This window comes from Molothrus ater, chromosome 1, assembly GCF_012460135.2.
Source record: "Molothrus ater isolate BHLD 08-10-18 breed brown headed cowbird chromosome 1, BPBGC_Mater_1.1, whole genome shotgun sequence".
In the NCBI taxonomy this organism is placed as follows: domain Eukaryota; kingdom Metazoa; phylum Chordata; class Aves; order Passeriformes; family Icteridae; genus Molothrus; species Molothrus ater.
The window spans coordinates 88300279-88318219 of NC_050478.2; the positions used below are offsets into that span (position 1 = coordinate 88300279).

Sequence of the window (17941 nt, forward strand, 5' to 3'; positions counted from 1 at the left end):
CCTGACTACAAGCCTCACAAGGGAAGTATTGCATTTGTATTTGAGAGTGGTAGGTGCAAGATCTTAATTGGGCAACCATTCTTTGGTCACCATTCTTCTTTGGAGAGAACATCTGCACTTTTTGGACATGTCAAATAAATACTTCTTATTACTTACTGATGTTCAGCTTAATCACTTCATATTTTCCCCTGTTTTCAAGTGTTCATTCATGTATCATTAGAGATGAGTTATGAACAGGATAAATTGGGTCATTTAGTTATATTTCCACTTTACATATCGCCTGCTTTAAAAAAGCCTGCTGTAATAATTATATTTCACAAAGTATTCAGATATTGACAATGACAATTTAGAGTCTAATTCTGCTATAGCTGTGTTACTCTAAGGATCAGAAGTCAGATGAAATTCAAGGTATTCTGTGCATTTTGCTGGAAATCCATTTCTAGGCTAACATAACAATGCATTATCTCTTTTCTGTAAATGCTCACACAGTACAAGGTGCCCATCAGGCGATTTTCAACCATTTGAACTTTTCCTTTTGTTGTCTTGCAGTAAATAAGATAGATTGGAAAAGTTCTTTGAAATGTTGAATTTTTTCACACTATTTAAAAATAAGGAATGTTGGAAACACATGTATTTTTAGAATACTCCTGGAAATCTTAAACATGTATATTGTGAGTTCTCACACTTAAGCCAAGAAAAAAGTGTTACCAAAAAATCTTTTGTCCTGTGAACTGTCAGTCTCTGTAGCTGCAGAAATTTTAGAGAAACAAAGATTTTTTTGTGTCTAACAGGAACAACAAGTTCTTTTATTTACCTGGCTTTTCTTTCCTGTTTTCCATGCTGTCCTTTTGATGAGTTACCTTGTCATTGTACTTTACTGAGGTAAGCAATCTTTGAATTTGAAGTGTAAAAACGTAGGAAAGCAAAGCTCCTTCTTCCTCAAAAAGAAAAATAAAAAAAAAAAAAACAACAAAAAAACAAAAACCTGAAAAAACCAAACCAAAACAAAAAACCAACAAAAAACCACCACAAAACCCAAAATGTTTTCACCTCTTCTATTTGTTGCACAAGGCAAAGAAACAGGAAAAAATGCCAGTTCTGCTCAAAGTTCTTTGCTCACTCTCTTTACAATCATCCAGATCGACTTTGAATCCTATTTTAAAAGTTTTGTAGAAAGCTTCCCTGCCCTCCTTGCACATGCAGCCTTGCCATCATTTAGTGTCTGAAAATGTGATGAATTTGGATTTATCACTTGCTTTTTGCCTCCTAGGTAGTGGACACTGAGTGTTGGTTATGAAGTGTTCTTTACTACACTGGTATCAAATAGAACACAAGAAAAAGTCATGATTTGTTCAAAATTATTTACCATTATTAATAATTCATATGGGATGAAATTTATACTGGATAAATGAGTAGATGCTAATGTTGTAGATATTAACACAGACTACTATTACCCTAACTATTTTAAGGCTTTAAAGTTGATAAGGGAACAGTTAGCAAAAAATTGTGTTAAAAATGAGAGTATTTCTAATAAATAATTTGAGTCTTTTACTCACAGATATGAGGCAGGTAGTGCATAGTCTATTTGACCTATTTTTCCTAAAATGAGGAAAAGATAAAGCTGAAAAGAATAGCTTCATAGTGTTCATTGCCCGAGGATTGATTTAGATTTATGCAACATGGCACGTATTTCAGAAGATTAACTTATTTTTCTTAGTATCAAAATTAGCTTTTTACCTAGCCACAGTTACAATTTCATCTCTATCAATAAAACCAGCTCTGTAACATGTTCTTCTACCTTTTCCCTTATTATAGTGCTGCTTCAGTTGGATACCAACCAGTTTTTCTCACATACTTTGATCTTGCAGCAGTTTATTCTGATTTTGTGTCCTTTGCTCATCATTTTCCTGTTTTTCATCTTTCAATGGCTCCTTCTTTATGTTTTGCTTTTTAAATAGCATGACTCATCTGTACCTGTCACACCAGTTTACAGAGAATGACATTTTGTCTTTAGAAAAAATAAGGCTTAGAGAAGTTACATGATGCAGAGGTCAAAGGCAGCAAGAGATTTCAGGTCTTAATTTGCACACACTGTCTGCCCACTCATTCTACTTAAGGTTACCATATAGTACTCAGAATTACAGTGAAAATCAAGGGGTGAGAGGAAGATTCAGGAGGTAAAATCCTCTTACCCAGAACTGCATGCCTCTGTGTGTGATAAAATGGAATGCTATGGAGTAGGGTAATTAGGAAGAAGTGCACCCTCCCTTAACCTTTAATAGTTTGCAAAAGATTCAGTGGAGATACAGAATCAGGGTGGAAGGATGGGGTCAGATTAGTTTGGGACGGAAGTGGTGTCAGCATGCATCGATTTTTTTTTTTTTTTTTAATTTAAAATTATGAATGCATGATATTAGTTGTGGCTAGTAGTAGCACTGCTAGTGTGTAGTAGCTTTATTCTCAAAAGAGTGGTAAAATACCTCACGTAGAAGTGACAACCTCTATGGTATCATACTGTGTGGTGATTTAAGGCACAAGCAAGAGTCCTGCAGGAAATGCCATCAGATCACTAGTCATTATCCTCATTTAGCGCATACTGGAACCGGAGGCATTTTTCCACCTAAAAAGCAACCAATTGCTGTCTGAGTCCAAATAGTCTTAATTATTTAGATTTGAGTTGTAGCAGAAAAAAGACTGTATGTGTCAGAATATGTTTATGGATGCTCTTTATGTCTTTCAAAGAAATTTGTTCTTCACAAAATTAGCTATGTCTTGTCATTTTACTTTAGTTCAGCATCTACCAGCAACTCCAAAATAAGTTCATGTAGAAGAAGAAGTAATCTATGGCTGGACTGTGTAGAACTTGGAACTACATTAGATTTTATGTTTTCACACTTGTAATACCGGAATGATTCCTTTTGTCTGCTAAATTTATTTACAATGTGAATCTCAAGCATGGCATTGCCCATTTGGGTATTTTGAGAGAACTGCTCACTAAAAATTATGAGATAGCTAGAGATGGGATTTATGGTCCCCATTGACTCTGTTGGCCAATACAGTTTTTCAGAGCTGTTCAAGCTTCATGTAATGTGCCATTTTATTCCATGGCAGACAAAGATAAATACTATAATTTTAAGAGTGTATGAGGTATCCTACATTTTTATGAAAAAGGTTTTTGGGATTTTTTTCTATTATGCTTATTTTATGTCACATGGTGGACCTTTTAGACTCATCAAGAGTTGCAAGTGTGGGTCCCATGGATCTTAACAAATGATATACCACAACCAGAACTTCACAAAATCATTATTCAACACTTTGCAGAATGCAGAAAAATGTCTCTGTTTCACTCAAAGTCTAATCATTGTATTGCAGAATTTTGAGACACTTATAAGGATGTATTGAGCTTTTGCAAGCCTATTGCCAGTAGGCAATTTATTACTCAATAAATCCCCCACCGATGATCAGATAGCTAATGGAAAGTGCTCCAGACTCAAAGTAACAACATTTGCTTTCTCTATTAGTCCAATGTTTGCATTTAAAAGATCAATCAAAATATTTATTAGCACAATATATACAAAAGAATACTCAGATTGATCCTGGATCATTGAAAAATTATGTATTTTACATCAGGCTTCAAAACACTTCCTGGGACTTTGGTCTAGTTTTCTCTCTAGTTTTATTTTCAGGCCAACAATGTCCTTGTTTGGGGTTTTTCTATATCTAGGGGTTTTTTTCCTACATCTATTGCTAATGAATATTGAATTTCTTTCTCAGCAATAAAAATCTGAAATTTGTCCTTTGTGTGTGCCTTCTAGACATCCTCTACTTTGCACAGGAGCTCTCTGCAGCTTATCTTCTGTGCCAGCTGCCCTAGCTGTGGGGTCAACTCTCACATGGTGTTTCAGCAACTGTACTCTCAAGACAGAGCTGGAGCCTGGGGCTGCTCTGTGGAGACTCTGTGTGTGACTCCTCTGTGGAGACAAATGCACAAGGGTGTCATGGTATTGAAATCATGGTGTTGTACTCATAGAGTAAGCATTCAGTTTCTATATATTGATAAGAAGATGGATTGCTTTGATTTTTTTTTTTTCCCCCTACTGACCTTGAGCTCACCATTTCATTAACAGAAATACCACATGGCTATGATTAATTAAATGTTAAATCTTGAATTTCATTAGCTCTTGTTTGCATTGGCAACCTTAACCCACGTAAAATTGAGAGCACAAATGAGAAAATATCTATTTGTTGACCAGTTCTTTCATTAGGACATGGTTACATTTGGGATTAATCTGTTTTCTGCGTTGTGTCTCATCTTGTAGCAGGAACAGAAAAGCTGGAGTCTAAAATTGCATTCAGCTGTTAATAGGTACTTTATATCTTAGCCTGCAGCTAAGATTCCTTCTGTGTGAGAAGTGTTGGAACTGCACTTGCCACTAAATTACTGTGGATGTTTCTCATGTATTGTAAAGAAGACTGTGTAAGTCTGTGCTATCTTTTGAAAGTTGTCCTGAGTCAGCATAGAGTATTGCCAAATTATTTGTTGCTCCAGGCAAGGTGCTAGATATTTCCTGAGGAATATTTCCCTCCAGAGAGGATGGGATCCAGAATATTCATGGACTTGAAGAGTACAACGTCTACAACATTTCTTTCACTATGCTACAGTCTGCCTGTGGGTGGACTTTGAATAACTACTGACCTCCTTGCTACTTCTGAGACATAAATTCAGACTGTAACTGAAGCATGGTGACTTCTTCCCATAACTTCCCAATGACTGGGGATGTAGAGTGGCACAGAGATCCTCTCATACCAGTATGTGAAAGTTTTGCAGACACAAGAGAGGTGTTGCCAGATTGTCAAACTCAAAGAGCAGTGCATGCTATTTACTTACACACCACTGATAATTTTAGATGCTTAATATAACAGGTTTCTAACATTTTGAGCTCTTCTCTACTTGTAAATGTTCATTCCTTAGACAACTGAGATGGTAGGTGTCAAGAAGATGAATCCAGGCTCTGCTCAGTGGTGCTGAACAATAGGACAAGAGGTAACAGTGAGAAACTGATGCAGAGGAAATTCCACCTGAACATGAGGAAGAACTTCTTTACTGTGCAGGGGACTGAGCACTGGAATGGGGTGCTCAGTGGGGTCTCCCTCACTGGAGGTACTCAAGAACCATCTGAACAAAATTCTTGCCATGTGCTCTAGGATTACCCTGCTTGAGCAGAGATTGGTAATCCACTATGGACCCTTCCCACCTTATCCATTCTGTGATTCCATGTTTTTTAAGACACCTCTTCATTCTAAATGAATTCTCAGGAATAAGAGCTTAGAAAAGAAGTATTAAAAATTTAGACTACAGCTTCATCATGAGCAAACAAAAAAGACTTAAATATTTCGGACATGCTGTATTCCCAGACCTATAAGAAGGGTGGGAGTGGGTTTTACAAGGTTTCCCAAGATACCTGAGCACACAACATCTTGAAAGTTTAAAGAGATAATAGACCTTATTACCTCGTATGGGATATAATTTGGTTTCCTCATATCCTACTGGCACTTGCTTTCAGGATGCCATTTATTTGCTAGGCAGTACTGAGAGACTTAAGGGTTCAAATTCTTTCCTTGGAAAGAAGAGCTTCTCCTGTCTGGATAATAACAGCCTTTCATTTCATTAGGGTACACCAAGTATCCTGCTGTCTATCATTTCATTTGCCAGAATTTTCAACATGCCATTCAAGGTAGTGCCAGTAACAATGGGAACAAAAATAAAAACAGGGATGAGAACAAAAGAACCCCATTGATAAAAAATGCAAGAGGAAGTAAATCTTTATTCTCAATGTTTTACAACTCACTGAGTCACTGGGCTTGAAATGAGATCCCTGGCTTTGTACTTCACTCTTGTGTCTTGTTCAGTTGAGATGTAAAAGCTTCCCCATCCTGAGTTAATTAAAGAACTGCCATTAATGCAAATTTGTTTGAAATTAGCTTTCATGCTGGATGCACAGGGAAGAAAAAGTTGGCAGATTTGAGTGGCAGAAATCTGTGCATACATCTGTGTGCCTCTTCAGGGTTCTAAGTCATCTTTGGAATCCAACTCTTTTGTTGGATTGTGGAACTCAACATCATTGCTGAGATACAGGTCTCCCATGGAGTGTTCATTTCAGTGAGGTACTGGACTGCAAATCCATAAAAGCTGTTTCTTTTCAGACAGGACATCTACTGTCAATTGCAGAAGATGTAACAGTTTGCATTAGTTTGCTATTAGTTTCATTTGTCCCCTGTGCGAGAGCTTCCCAAACCACCTTGGTACGTTCCTAGACTGTATGGGTGATTTTCCTGTCAGCCATTTCTCACTCCTAATTTAATTCTTTCATGCTCTGTATAAGACCACCAAGACAGGATTTTCCTGCTGCCCCACGATGTGTATTCCTACATGGATATTTATTGACTCCAGCTCCGTGAGAAAGTGTGGTGACCTTACCAACTCCAGTGTCTTTGGTCAGGTAGGGTTTCATTTTACAAGATATGTCCAGCCATTTACCAAGATGAATTTGCCTTAGATTATCAGAAAATAATGTGAGATGCAAATTATGGGCAAAAATACTGTCAGACCTCTGTTTGAAAACCAGACCCTTTTTCATTCTCAGGCTTAAACGGGGGGAAAGAGATTAGGTGTTCCCACCCAGATGAGGATGCAATTGCTGCACATCTTTAACAACCAGACTGCTTTTTTTTCCATCATCCATTGTGCTGCTTCCTAGGGCTCCTCTCCTGGAATATATTGTGGGCATTATTTATGTTCACTGTGGGATATAAATTGCAAACATACAGCAAACTGTGATGACCCAGATTGTTTTTCTATGCAAGAAAGCTTCCCATTCAGGATTATCTGAATGTAAATATGATGTGTCATCTGATCGGAATAATGAAGACTTTGAAAATTCATTTATCTATTAAGTGTTGATAGAAAACCTACACCAGATAGAGATTTTTCATCATTTACATTTTGAAGTACTCTCTCTCAGAAAGATTATACTGCATCAAAAGATTTGCACTTAAGACGTCATTTGAGTGAAGTAATGCTGCACAAAATCTTTGGTTTAAAATCAAATTAGAAGAGGAAGCCATATTTTTTCTCTAAAAAATGTGAAAGTTAACCATTTGTAGATAGCCTCCCAGATATCAAACTTTTGGTTGTGTTGGCAAAATGCAGGGGAGAGCATGCTTGTCTTATCGAACCTAGATTACAGGCTTGTAAAAATGTTGCAGTGAAGGTTAATGGCTTGATAACTGAAAATGTTAACCTTTGCACTGCTGTTTCTGGGCTGAACCTGCACCCTTTGTGCTTTCTGTTAGCACTGACAGCTCTGGTACACACCCCCTCATCACTAGAAGAGCATTACATTTTCATTTCTTCAGTATAGCCTCTGATCAATGTCATAGCTGCCCTCAGCCCTTGGAAATGCATTCTGTAACTAAGAAAAATAATAATTCTGAGATGAAATATAAACAAGCAAGCACTTTTCTCCTCTCAGAATAGGGAAGTAGGTTTCAGTGGGTGTACAGTGGCTGTAATGAAAGCAAAGTGAAGCCCTTTGTTCGACAGCTTGAATGAAAGTGTCCTTCACACAGTCACACCCTCAGAAGAATGAACTTTGGACACCAGGAGCATGAAATGCAAGGAGCTGAATGAACTCCTCTGTAAAGTGGATCTGTGAGATCTGACACAGTCCTTTCTGTCTCTAGCATAGAGATACCCAGACTATGGAAAGGGGATTATGACTAACACTAGCTAGTTCCCTTGTTAGCCTTCTTGCTACCTGTGAGTATCCAGTGTTCTAAGGGGTCTGAATCCTCCATTCTGCTTGGAGATGAGAGCTGGATTCCCCTTGCTTTGGGGTTATCTGATTCTCAGGTATCTAGCCCAAACATCTGTGCTAGCAAAAGGTATAATTAGGAAGACGTTACCGTTATTTTGCATAGATAAATAGTGCATTGTTTACTGACTGACAGCAAGAGGCATAAATGAAACAGATCCAGTTTTTGCTGGATTTGGACTGGTCATAGAGATGGAGTAACCTGTTGCTGCCATTACTCTTGATGTGTCTAGTATGGGTAAAAAAGGGGATGTTACGCCAAACACTGATACAAAACAAAAGCCAAGTTTTCTTCATTGGGACTTTCATACAGGCTTAGTTCTCGGTCATCACACTGATAAGCAAGAAAAATAAGGAAAGTAAATTAATGGATTAGGGCATGCAAGTGGAATATAATGCTTTAAGTATTGAATTATTTCAAAGAAAGTAGAAGATAAACTATGATGCTTTTATTTTCTTTCTTGAATCAAAACTCAAAATATTCTCTGAGCCACTAAATTAGACAAGCAGATTTATGTTTTATTTCTTACGTTTTATGAGTGGCATTAATTACATAGGCATTGAATCACTTTGGAAATTAACAGAAAAAAAATACTGAATAAAAAATGTCTTCATTCCCGCTGAAATGAGCTGGAAAAATAGTTCTTATATTGTAATGTAGAAATCTTGCAGTGCTATCTAACCAATAGGATGTAGTATCCCAAAGAGGGTAAATATTTTAACAAAACAGAAAATCTTTTTGTTATTATCCTTTGACTAATGCTTTTTTCTTTTCAATAATCTCAGTTATCCCAGTAATTCTCAGTAGTGCTATATCCAGCAGTACCTTTCTGTTAAAACAGATGGCTGTACTACTGTAGGTTTCTCTGCAATGTGGCTTAAAGATGCTGACTAATTTTGCAACACAGTATTTGTTTCATGTTGCAAGAAAAAAAAAGCAAATATTTTTCTAATATGATCTCATCATGTGGGCCCTTGAGACTAATCAAATCATATTCTAAAACCACATTTTTTTCCCTTTTGCAGTTGGCTATTGATGATGCTCATACATTGCATTGAAAATTTTATCTTGGAGAAATCACTGTGTTGTTTCATAGGAATATCTTTATTTTCATCAGGAGACTTGTCTCTCTAACAAAAAAAAAAGCACATGTGTCTGCACACGGTCTGTATTGTGTTTATAGTATTTTCTATTATTTTCTTTCTTCACCAAATATGAGTAAATAGTATTTAGTGTCACATAGATATGAAAAAAAATACCCTGTTAAAAATTAAAGAAATGGTTGGATGACTGAAGAAAAGAAGATAAGAGCTTAAGACTAATTGATGTTGTCAGTGGCTGAGTATGTTTGGCAGAGTTTGGGAGAAATTGCAGTCAGTATGAATTTGATATGTCCTGTCATCTTGGTTAGCTCATCTTATAATTCTTTTTTTTGCTTTCTGAGGAGTCATAATTTCATGGTGATCTGTGCCTGCAGCAAACTATACTATGTTCAAGCAAGTACATTTCCTCAAATATTAGTTGAAAGCAAAGTGCAACCCATTTGTCAATACTTACTTAAGTCCTCGCCAGCAGGTCAAGTCTTCCTCAAGCCAGGGACTTTTCCTCTTTTTGGAGGGTACCATCAAAAACTGTAAGATACAGTTGGTCCAGCTGCAGGTTTTAGTACTTAAAATAACAAATCAAATGGGGTCACAAGTGGATCAAGCCCTTCTGGATCCTGCTCCATCAGTGTAAAAGGTTACTGCATCCTGTGGGCTGTGCCATCCATCCTCCAGCCGAGCAGGGCCCTGGAGCAGAAATAACAGAAGAGAGCATGTATCAGCTTCTTGACTGCAAATCACAGCTCAGCACATCTACTTCAACTGCCTCTGCATTCATATTCCAGGCTGTCAGCTGGAGCCTCTAAGGAACAGCCGGCTTGCTACAGAAAGATTAACGTCCAGGGAAAGTGGGAAAAGAGAGAGGGTTCAACCAGTTGACAGTGCATCTTAAATCTCTGTTGCTCCTCTCTTCTTGAGACTTTGGTAGAAGACCAAAGACTAAAATAAGCATTGTGCTGAAATTTAGTTGTATGATTGATGTCCTGTTTCCTTTTTTTTTTTCCTTCCCTATTTGTAGCTTTTTTGCTTGTGCACAAGAAAGGCTGACTAACAGGTTTTGGGTTATCACGGCTTCTGCTTGTTTAGAAAGAAAATCCGATGCCACAAGAATCTTTTGTGTTTTCTTCATATATAGCTAGAGGAGAACTGTCTTCTTTAAGGCTGCAAAATGCACTCATCAGGGATAACTAAGTTGTAATATCTATCAAGTGCTATAATTCCCACAAGCTTGAAAAGTGCATAGTAGAGCAACAGATCTTTTACAATAGAAAATGTGTGTCCATTATGCTTTGAGAGGAGAATTTATATAATAATGCTGAATACAGTGACAATTATTTTTACAGTGAATATAGATTTTCTCCCACTATCTGCTAATCCAAGCATTGTACCCAAGATATATATAGTACTGAGCAACAGGTTTTTTACAAAACGTTGGATGTTAATGATACAATATAGCTTTTTTTAAATATTTCTTTAAATCTTGACCTTACCTGTGTGATATTACTCAATAAATGTATGAGGATCTGAAAATCCATTCTGGAATTCTTCCATTAGCCTTCAGATTCACTGAATTAGCCTGCTTGAGTAAAATGATAATGCAATGATGTTTTCTCCATCAAATTCACCAAGGGCAGAATTTTTTTTCCCCCTTCATTTTGCAAATACCAGCATGCTGATCTTTGTTCCTGGGTGTTGACATCATTACAAGATTTGTGAAAATGCTGTTTCAAAAATACTGTCAAGCTCTGTGACTGAAAAGCTTACAGGCCATATAGTGTCCCTTGAGTGAGCTCAGAATCTTCAATGGAAAAATCAGTAGATCCCATACATGTAATTATGGAAAGGGTCCTCTAAAGAGTATGTTCAGATGAGATTTTTCAAGAAGTCTAAATGAATGAAGTGCCTTATTGATTTATCTGTATAAAATTATATTGTCAATCAGTATTTTCATCCCCATAGCTGTTAGAGAATAGAGCAAAGCTCCTCTTTAATGCATAAATGCTCTGTAACTTAAATCACACTTTGTTGGAACACATATGTCAGGCAGGCATGGCTGATCAAATTACTGAGCACATTGGCTCTGCATGCATTTTCCCTTTTAAAACTTACTATTAAGAAAAAATATCTATGTCCTCTCATTTTTTATTGCAGTTGCAGGGTGAGAGTGAAGGGTGTAAGAGAGAACTTACTTGGAGTTCAGCAGCCCTTGGATTTGGCATTGGATGCCTTTCACTCTGCTAATATTTTTTTCTCATAGAATACAATCACTAATACCTTGTGTGTGCTGGATTAGTAAGGCAGCCCTGCATAGCCCTGTTAAAAAAAATCTCTTCTATGTGATTCTCTTGTTTCAGTCCCCTCTCTGTTTTCTCTGGTGTTGCCAAGACAGGAATGATGACAATTATGAGGGAGTTGGAAAGGATAGGTGGAAAAGTAGATAGAAGATTGCAAAAAAACCTCAACAAACAGTAATTCTGAGATGTTTATATAGTAGAAAGATATATTTAGTCCTGAAATTATTTAAGCCACCCAGTAAAATTCAATTTAAAATGTCCCATTCCTATTTATATTAATGGGGAATGATGTTTGGCTGATGTTCCGTCTCTTAGCTGTCCTGTTCCTCTCTTCTTCTCCTCTTCCTACTCATTTCATTACTGACTGATTAGCTGAAGGTCTTGCAAGTTAGCAGGTGTGGATGAAACTAGCACTGACAAGTGCATGTAACTGGCCTTTTCATTTTTGTTTCTGAGTGCATGTGGACTAGCTGTCACTCTTTCTATTATTTATATCACTGGCACTGATGAAGATACTGGGCTTACTACTTGAAAGTTTTTCCATTTAGGGAAGACTTTCTTTTAAACACTAACAACACTGTTTTCTGCTAATAAAATAAGCAAACAAGAGCCTAAGCAACTACAGTAAAAACAATTATCCATGTACAAACAATAATCCAAAGATAATTTATATTACTGTGTCCCTCCACTTCTGTGCTGCTAGATGGGAAAATTATTTGATTCCTGTGCTAATCCCCATGAGCCAGAAGGCATTTTCCATTGAGCTCTACAGTGCACATTTTTTCACCTTTGGACACCTCTGTGAAGAAGGCAGGTGCTGGGGTCCGAATAAAGCAGCCCAATTTATACAGGCAGCTTCTTGAGTGTAACCGTCTTGTTGCACAACCACAGTTCAGTTATATGAGTTACAGAATACAGCCTGTTCTGTAAATATTTAGAAGGACTACTTATCTGCAGTATGTTAATTTTGTTTTATTTCACAATGTTCAGTCAAAGCTGCTTAAGTTCTCACCAATTGAATATTTTTTGCTTTCTACTGGTTGCAGCCACACATTGCATTATGACAAAATATATACATGTTTACAAGTAGGTGTTTATCCAAGTGTAGTCATTCAGAGATTACTGGTAAATCTAAGAATAAAATTTTCTGTATTTAATTATTGGCCATGTTTAATGGCAGCTAATGAGGTTTTCTTTTGAGTGGGATATTGTAGCTTGAGTTTTTTCCATGCATCAGCAAAGAGAGGGAGATTCAATCACCCCACTGAAATAAGTGGATATACCAAATTATTTAATTATTGGTCTAAAGTGCAAAAAGCAGTCTTATGTTTTGCTTATAACATTAAAAAATTCTTAAAAAAAAGGAATACTGAAGGACTTACCTGGCTTATGGCAGTACATATACAGACTTTTATTTCACAGAATCGTCATTGAATTGAGGTTGGAGGGAGCATCTTGGGATCATACTGTACACTCCTCCTTCTCAAGCAGGCTCAACTAGAGCAAGCTGACAAGGACCCTGTCTAGTTCAGTTTTGAATATCTCCCTAGAATGAGAGCCTGTAACCTCTCTAGACAACCAATTCCAATGCTTTTAGCAATTCCCATTGCTAAGAATTGTTAAATAATGTAGTACAACTTATGGCTTAAGAGTGAAGATAAGTTTTAAGGGCTTTTTTAAACTTAAGAAATAATGTCTTCAAATGCATACCAGATCATTTTATGGAAATGAGACATAAAAGCCTGCAGATCTGAACATCCTCTTGATCTCAAAAAACATATTATAGAGTCTAATAAAAGTACAGATCATTGTTTTCTGTCACATTTTCTACATTTCCTGTTGTTTTGAAGCTGGGTTTTTGCTCCTGGCTGGTACACATAATAGCTCTAAATATTTCTTTGAAAATAAAATGTGGGATTTAGAATAAGAGAGGGATTTTTTTATCTGCATGAAGGCTTGGGTTTTTCCCCCTAGTATTTATGTTGGGTTTTCACATAGCACATTTCTTTCATTATGTGAATAAACAATTCACATGATATGTACACTATAAGGAATTCCACGATGGCAAGCAGTTTTCCATATCCTACAATTCCTATAGACTTTTGGGTGTTTGAAAATTTTACATGGGTTTGTAACATTTTCTGGAGCTTCTAAGTTCATTAACAGCATCCACAAATAATTTTCTATAATAGATATATAGGCTATATTATTCTTGCAGCAAAAAGGAAAATGTAATTTAATTTAAAATAGTTTGTTCAATGATTTTGTGTTCTTTGTGTCCATATATGAACATGTCGAAGTGGAAATTGGTAACAAAAATATACATGGAATTTTGCAGGGTACCAGGTGTTGTGATGGTGTTCACAGGGGTTTTCAGATGAGCGAAAAGACGAGGCTCTGACTCCATGTTTCAGAAGGCTTGATTTATTATTGTATGATATATATTACATTAAAACTATACTAAAAGAATAGAAGAAAAGGTTTCATCTCAGAAGGCTAAGAATAGAAAGGAAAGAATGATAGCAAAGCTTTGTGGCTCAGACACTGTGTCCAAGCCAGCTGGGCTGTGATTGGCCATTAATTCCAAACATCCACATGAGACCAGCCACAGACCCACCTGTTGCATTCCACAGCAGCAGATAACCATCGTTTACATTTTGTCCCTGAGGCCTCTCAGCTTCTCAGGAGGAAAAAACTCCAAGGAAAGGATTTTCATAAAAAGATGCCTGTGACAAGGTGTCTTGTCACCCAAAAAGCTTGATCACCCAAAAGCTCAATGAAAAATTGAGCTTTTGGGTGATCCAAGAAGATGTAGACAGATAGAGATTAAACTCAGAGGGAATTCATTGCCAGCCATTAGGCAGGCATTCTGGGATTCCAGTGCACCTATGCACTGGCCTGTGGGTGTACAAAGCAATATTTCTCAGTGGAAGCAAGAATAAACAGACCCTGATGCAGCTAAAGAATGCTAGTGGAAGGCTTGATCTGACATTCTGGGCAGAATTAATGTTAGAGAGAAACTACCCGGACTGTGGCCCATTTGGTAGCAGAAATGCCAGTTGCAGGTTCTGGAAAAAAATGGTCTGAGAATCTGTGACTGACTCTCAGAAACAGGAAGAAGGAAGACTTCTTGGACACAGAGCTTGTTGTAATAGAAAACCTGATCAAACCAAAGACAACTGTTTTTCTTCATGTCTTTCCGCTGCATTCAGAGAAACAGGACTTCTTGATATTTTAATTTTTTCCCATTTGTGCGCATGTAAGCAGCATTACACTCACACCAAAATGCTTACTTCAGGAGCTAAAGCATTATAAAGGCCCCAGTTTTGGGTAATATACTATTTTTGTGTCCACTGCACATCTCTGAACATCTGATCAGATGTTTTATGATCAGATCTGAATAGCCTGTATTGAATGACATTAGAGTTTTACTAAAGAAAATGAAACCAGTTCTTCCTTCTAGGAGTAAGCCTCTGAGGTGAGGAATGTCTATACAATAGCTAAACCCCAAGGGCTGCATTTGAAAAACTTTGGCTGAAAAACATTCCCTTATAAATAATGTCACTGACGTTAGATGCTACTCAGTGATTGTAAGTTAGCTAGCCTTTGGGCCAAGATGGAAACTGTGAGCACCCAATGTTTATTTGTATATAACTCTAAGTGCCTTAAATATATTCTTTAATCTTCCTGAATAATTAGAGTATAGATTTGTGCTAAGCTTTGTGCACCACTTTGAAAGAAATACTCAAATATTAACAGAATGCATCTAAAAAACAATCCAGACATCTGTGGTTGTTCACTAGCAGCTCACAGCCCTCCAGATTTGTCAGGAAGGCTTTTAACACCCTTTGGACCTTGTTGTGAAATGTTATGATAAGGTAAGGTGGCAAAAGACCTCTCTCAAATCCTGCCAGGGTAACCATTGGCAACTGTTCTCTTTGGGCATTGAGTCTACTTGGGAGAACACAAGCTGATTACATTTTATTCAGAAACATGAGCCAAAACAGAGAAACGTCCATCCACAGATGAACTAATCCAGTGGGGCTGGGCTGAGGACAGTCTGAAAAGACAGTGTGCATTTCTATTGAGTAGAACTGGATGCCTGGAAAGGCAAATACAGAAAATGTTCAAGAACAGTGCTTATGAGCCAGGATGACTTTTGTTGTGTTCCTCCGGGGTAGATGACAACTCAAATTCAGTAGCTTCTTTCTTGTCAGACCATTGTTAAAGGGAGCCAAATCAATTTTGCTTTGTTTAAGAGCAGTGCTAGGAATGCTTGATCAATATTCACATCCTCTTTTTGTCTCTTTGTATGGCTACGTGATTTGTACCTTTGCTCTGTTACATAGCATCTGTTACAGACTTCATTGTGCAGTGTTTATCACTTGAGAAGTTCATTACTTAGAAAAATACTTTATTTGATCCACGTGGGACTGTAAGTAAAGGATGTTTTTTCTTCAAAGTGAGATCCAAAGTTTCATTTTACAAAATAACCATGTCAAATTGCACAGAGGAGAGATGGCCAATTTACCATTAGCAAGTTAATAGAATTTTTTACCCTGGAATGTAAATGAAAGGGAAAGGACCATCCTTTCTCTTATAGTACAGCACACCAAATCTGTCTCCTATATTCTTGTTTATTATTGGACAGTCTTTGGCCCTCAACAATGATATACCACTGTCTACAGTCACTTTGGGTAGAAAGCAAGAAGAACACCTAAATAATTGTTTAAAATCTCAGAGAGTTGTGAAAGCTTATCTCTAGCTACTGAAGTGGATTCACTTGCTCCATTCAAAAGTACGGAGCAATTTAAGCTTTACAAAGCTCCCAGGATTTAGCAAGGAAAAGCTCTTGTGACTCAAGTGTGTGCCCACTAACAAATTCCTTCACAATTCACACAGAGGTAGGAACTTCTCCTATTGTCTTATCTTTGAAGCATTGCACACAGTGCAAACACCTCTCTCCCTTTTTTCTAGAATCATGTGATATGTTAATGAGACTTTTTGCTCTTGGCCTCTTTGAACTCCATGAGGTTTGTAAGGTATTGCCTCCCAAGCCTGTCAAGGCCACTCTGGCTTCCACCCCTTCCCATCAGTGTATCAGCTGCTTGGTGACACTGGCAAACTTGCTGAGGATGTACTCAATACCACTGTCCCTGCTGCCAGAAGTCAAGTTGTTCATCATCAAAAGATGTTGAACAATGATGGTCCTGATGCCTACCCCTGAGGATACTACACATAACTGGATTCCACTTGAACATGGAGATATTAACAGCTGTAGGGGGATATAATATAAGAACATAAAGATAGTGTAGAAAGTAATCTTACCACTAAGGAGTTGCAGCTGGGCCAATTAGCAGAGATTAGGAGCAGGCCTGACTTTAGCAGGCCACAGCTGTAACCAATGAGAAGAAGAGTGCTATAAAAGAGGGGGGTGGCTGTTGAGAGGGAACTGGAGTCAGTTGGCTGCTTTGTGAAGAAGAAGCAGTCAGTGCTCTGAGGAGCTGCCCACGAGAAACACCAAGAATATATGAAACTTTTGTGATAGGAGACAACAGTGTGGAATCCCTGCAATAAGATGACAACAAACAGCAAGTCTTTGAGTTTGCTGTTTGTTGTAAGCCAATTCCTTATCACTGAATGGCCTGTCTGTCAAATCCCTTTCTTTCCAGTTTAGAAACAGGATGTCACGTGGAATAGTGATATGCTTTGTACAATTCCAGGTAGATGATGTCAGTAGCTCTTCCCTCGTCCTCCAATATTTTATTCCCATCAGGGAAGGTCACCAACTTTGTCAGACATGACTTCTCCTTAGAGAATCATGTAGGCCGTCACAAATCACCTTATTTTCCATGTGCCTTAGCATGGTTTTCAGGAGAATCTTTTGGAGGTATCAAATTCTGGAGTATCAAAATTTTCAGTTCCCTTTAGTAAATGGCCAGGGTTTTTTTCTGTCACATGTAAAAGAAAAGATAAAATTGAGTTCCTGCTCCCTGTTGAATGTCCCTGAAAAAAAAAAGATTCTCAAAGGGCTTCTCTATATATTTCCATCTGTAACGCATGTTTATGGTGTTTGTATTAGTATTTACTTGACTGAAAGGATACTGTAGATAAATATATCTGCAGAATCTCTTCTACTTATTATACATTCTTCTAGCATCTAATGCACCATCTATATTTTTAAATTAACAAATTAACTCCAGAGAGCAGAGGAGTACCTCATAAGTGTAATTTTCCCATCTTCTTTTCTGTTTTGTTTTTTTTTTTTCCTTCCTTTGGCTTCTGTAAAATTCATTAAATGAACTTTGGAGCTGATCTCCTGCTAACAATTACAAACACTTAAGCAAAAGTCTTGATCCAGTTCATCTTCTTTCAAAGTCAAATTTTCTGAAATGGGATGCTTTTGTTCAGAGAATCTTACCTGTATACTACTGTGCTTCTGAAATAAATGACTCTCTTGAGATGGAAGGGGAAGATAATATAATGAAAACTGCCTTTGAAATTTCACAATTCCCAGGATTTTGAGGGGTAGAGTTACTCATGCAGAACATTCATTTCATCATTGCTCTTCATGGTGTCTTTCAAACCAAAGTCTTTGCTGGTTTAGCTGCTGCATCAGACTAAGAGATTTATGTGGCAGTAGCAATTCTGTGTTGAACTCCTCTACAG

At 37.4% G+C, this 17941-nt stretch overlaps 1 protein-coding gene across 14 annotated transcripts in view; it reads left to right on the top strand.

Annotated features, from left to right (window-relative positions):
* The window catches only part of LOC118700163 (poly(rC)-binding protein 3-like), a 500974-nt gene that overhangs the window by 61891 nt on the left and 421142 nt on the right, over positions 1-17941 (top strand). The window contains exon 1 of one of the 14 annotated variants that reach the window (XM_054517001.1): positions 857-882. The exons of the other annotated variants lie outside the window; for them this stretch is intronic. The gene's annotated coding sequence lies outside the window, so the exon portion shown is untranslated. Of the gene's footprint in view, positions 1-856; positions 883-17941 lie in introns of those variants that run through there. 14 annotated transcript variants of the gene reach the window in all.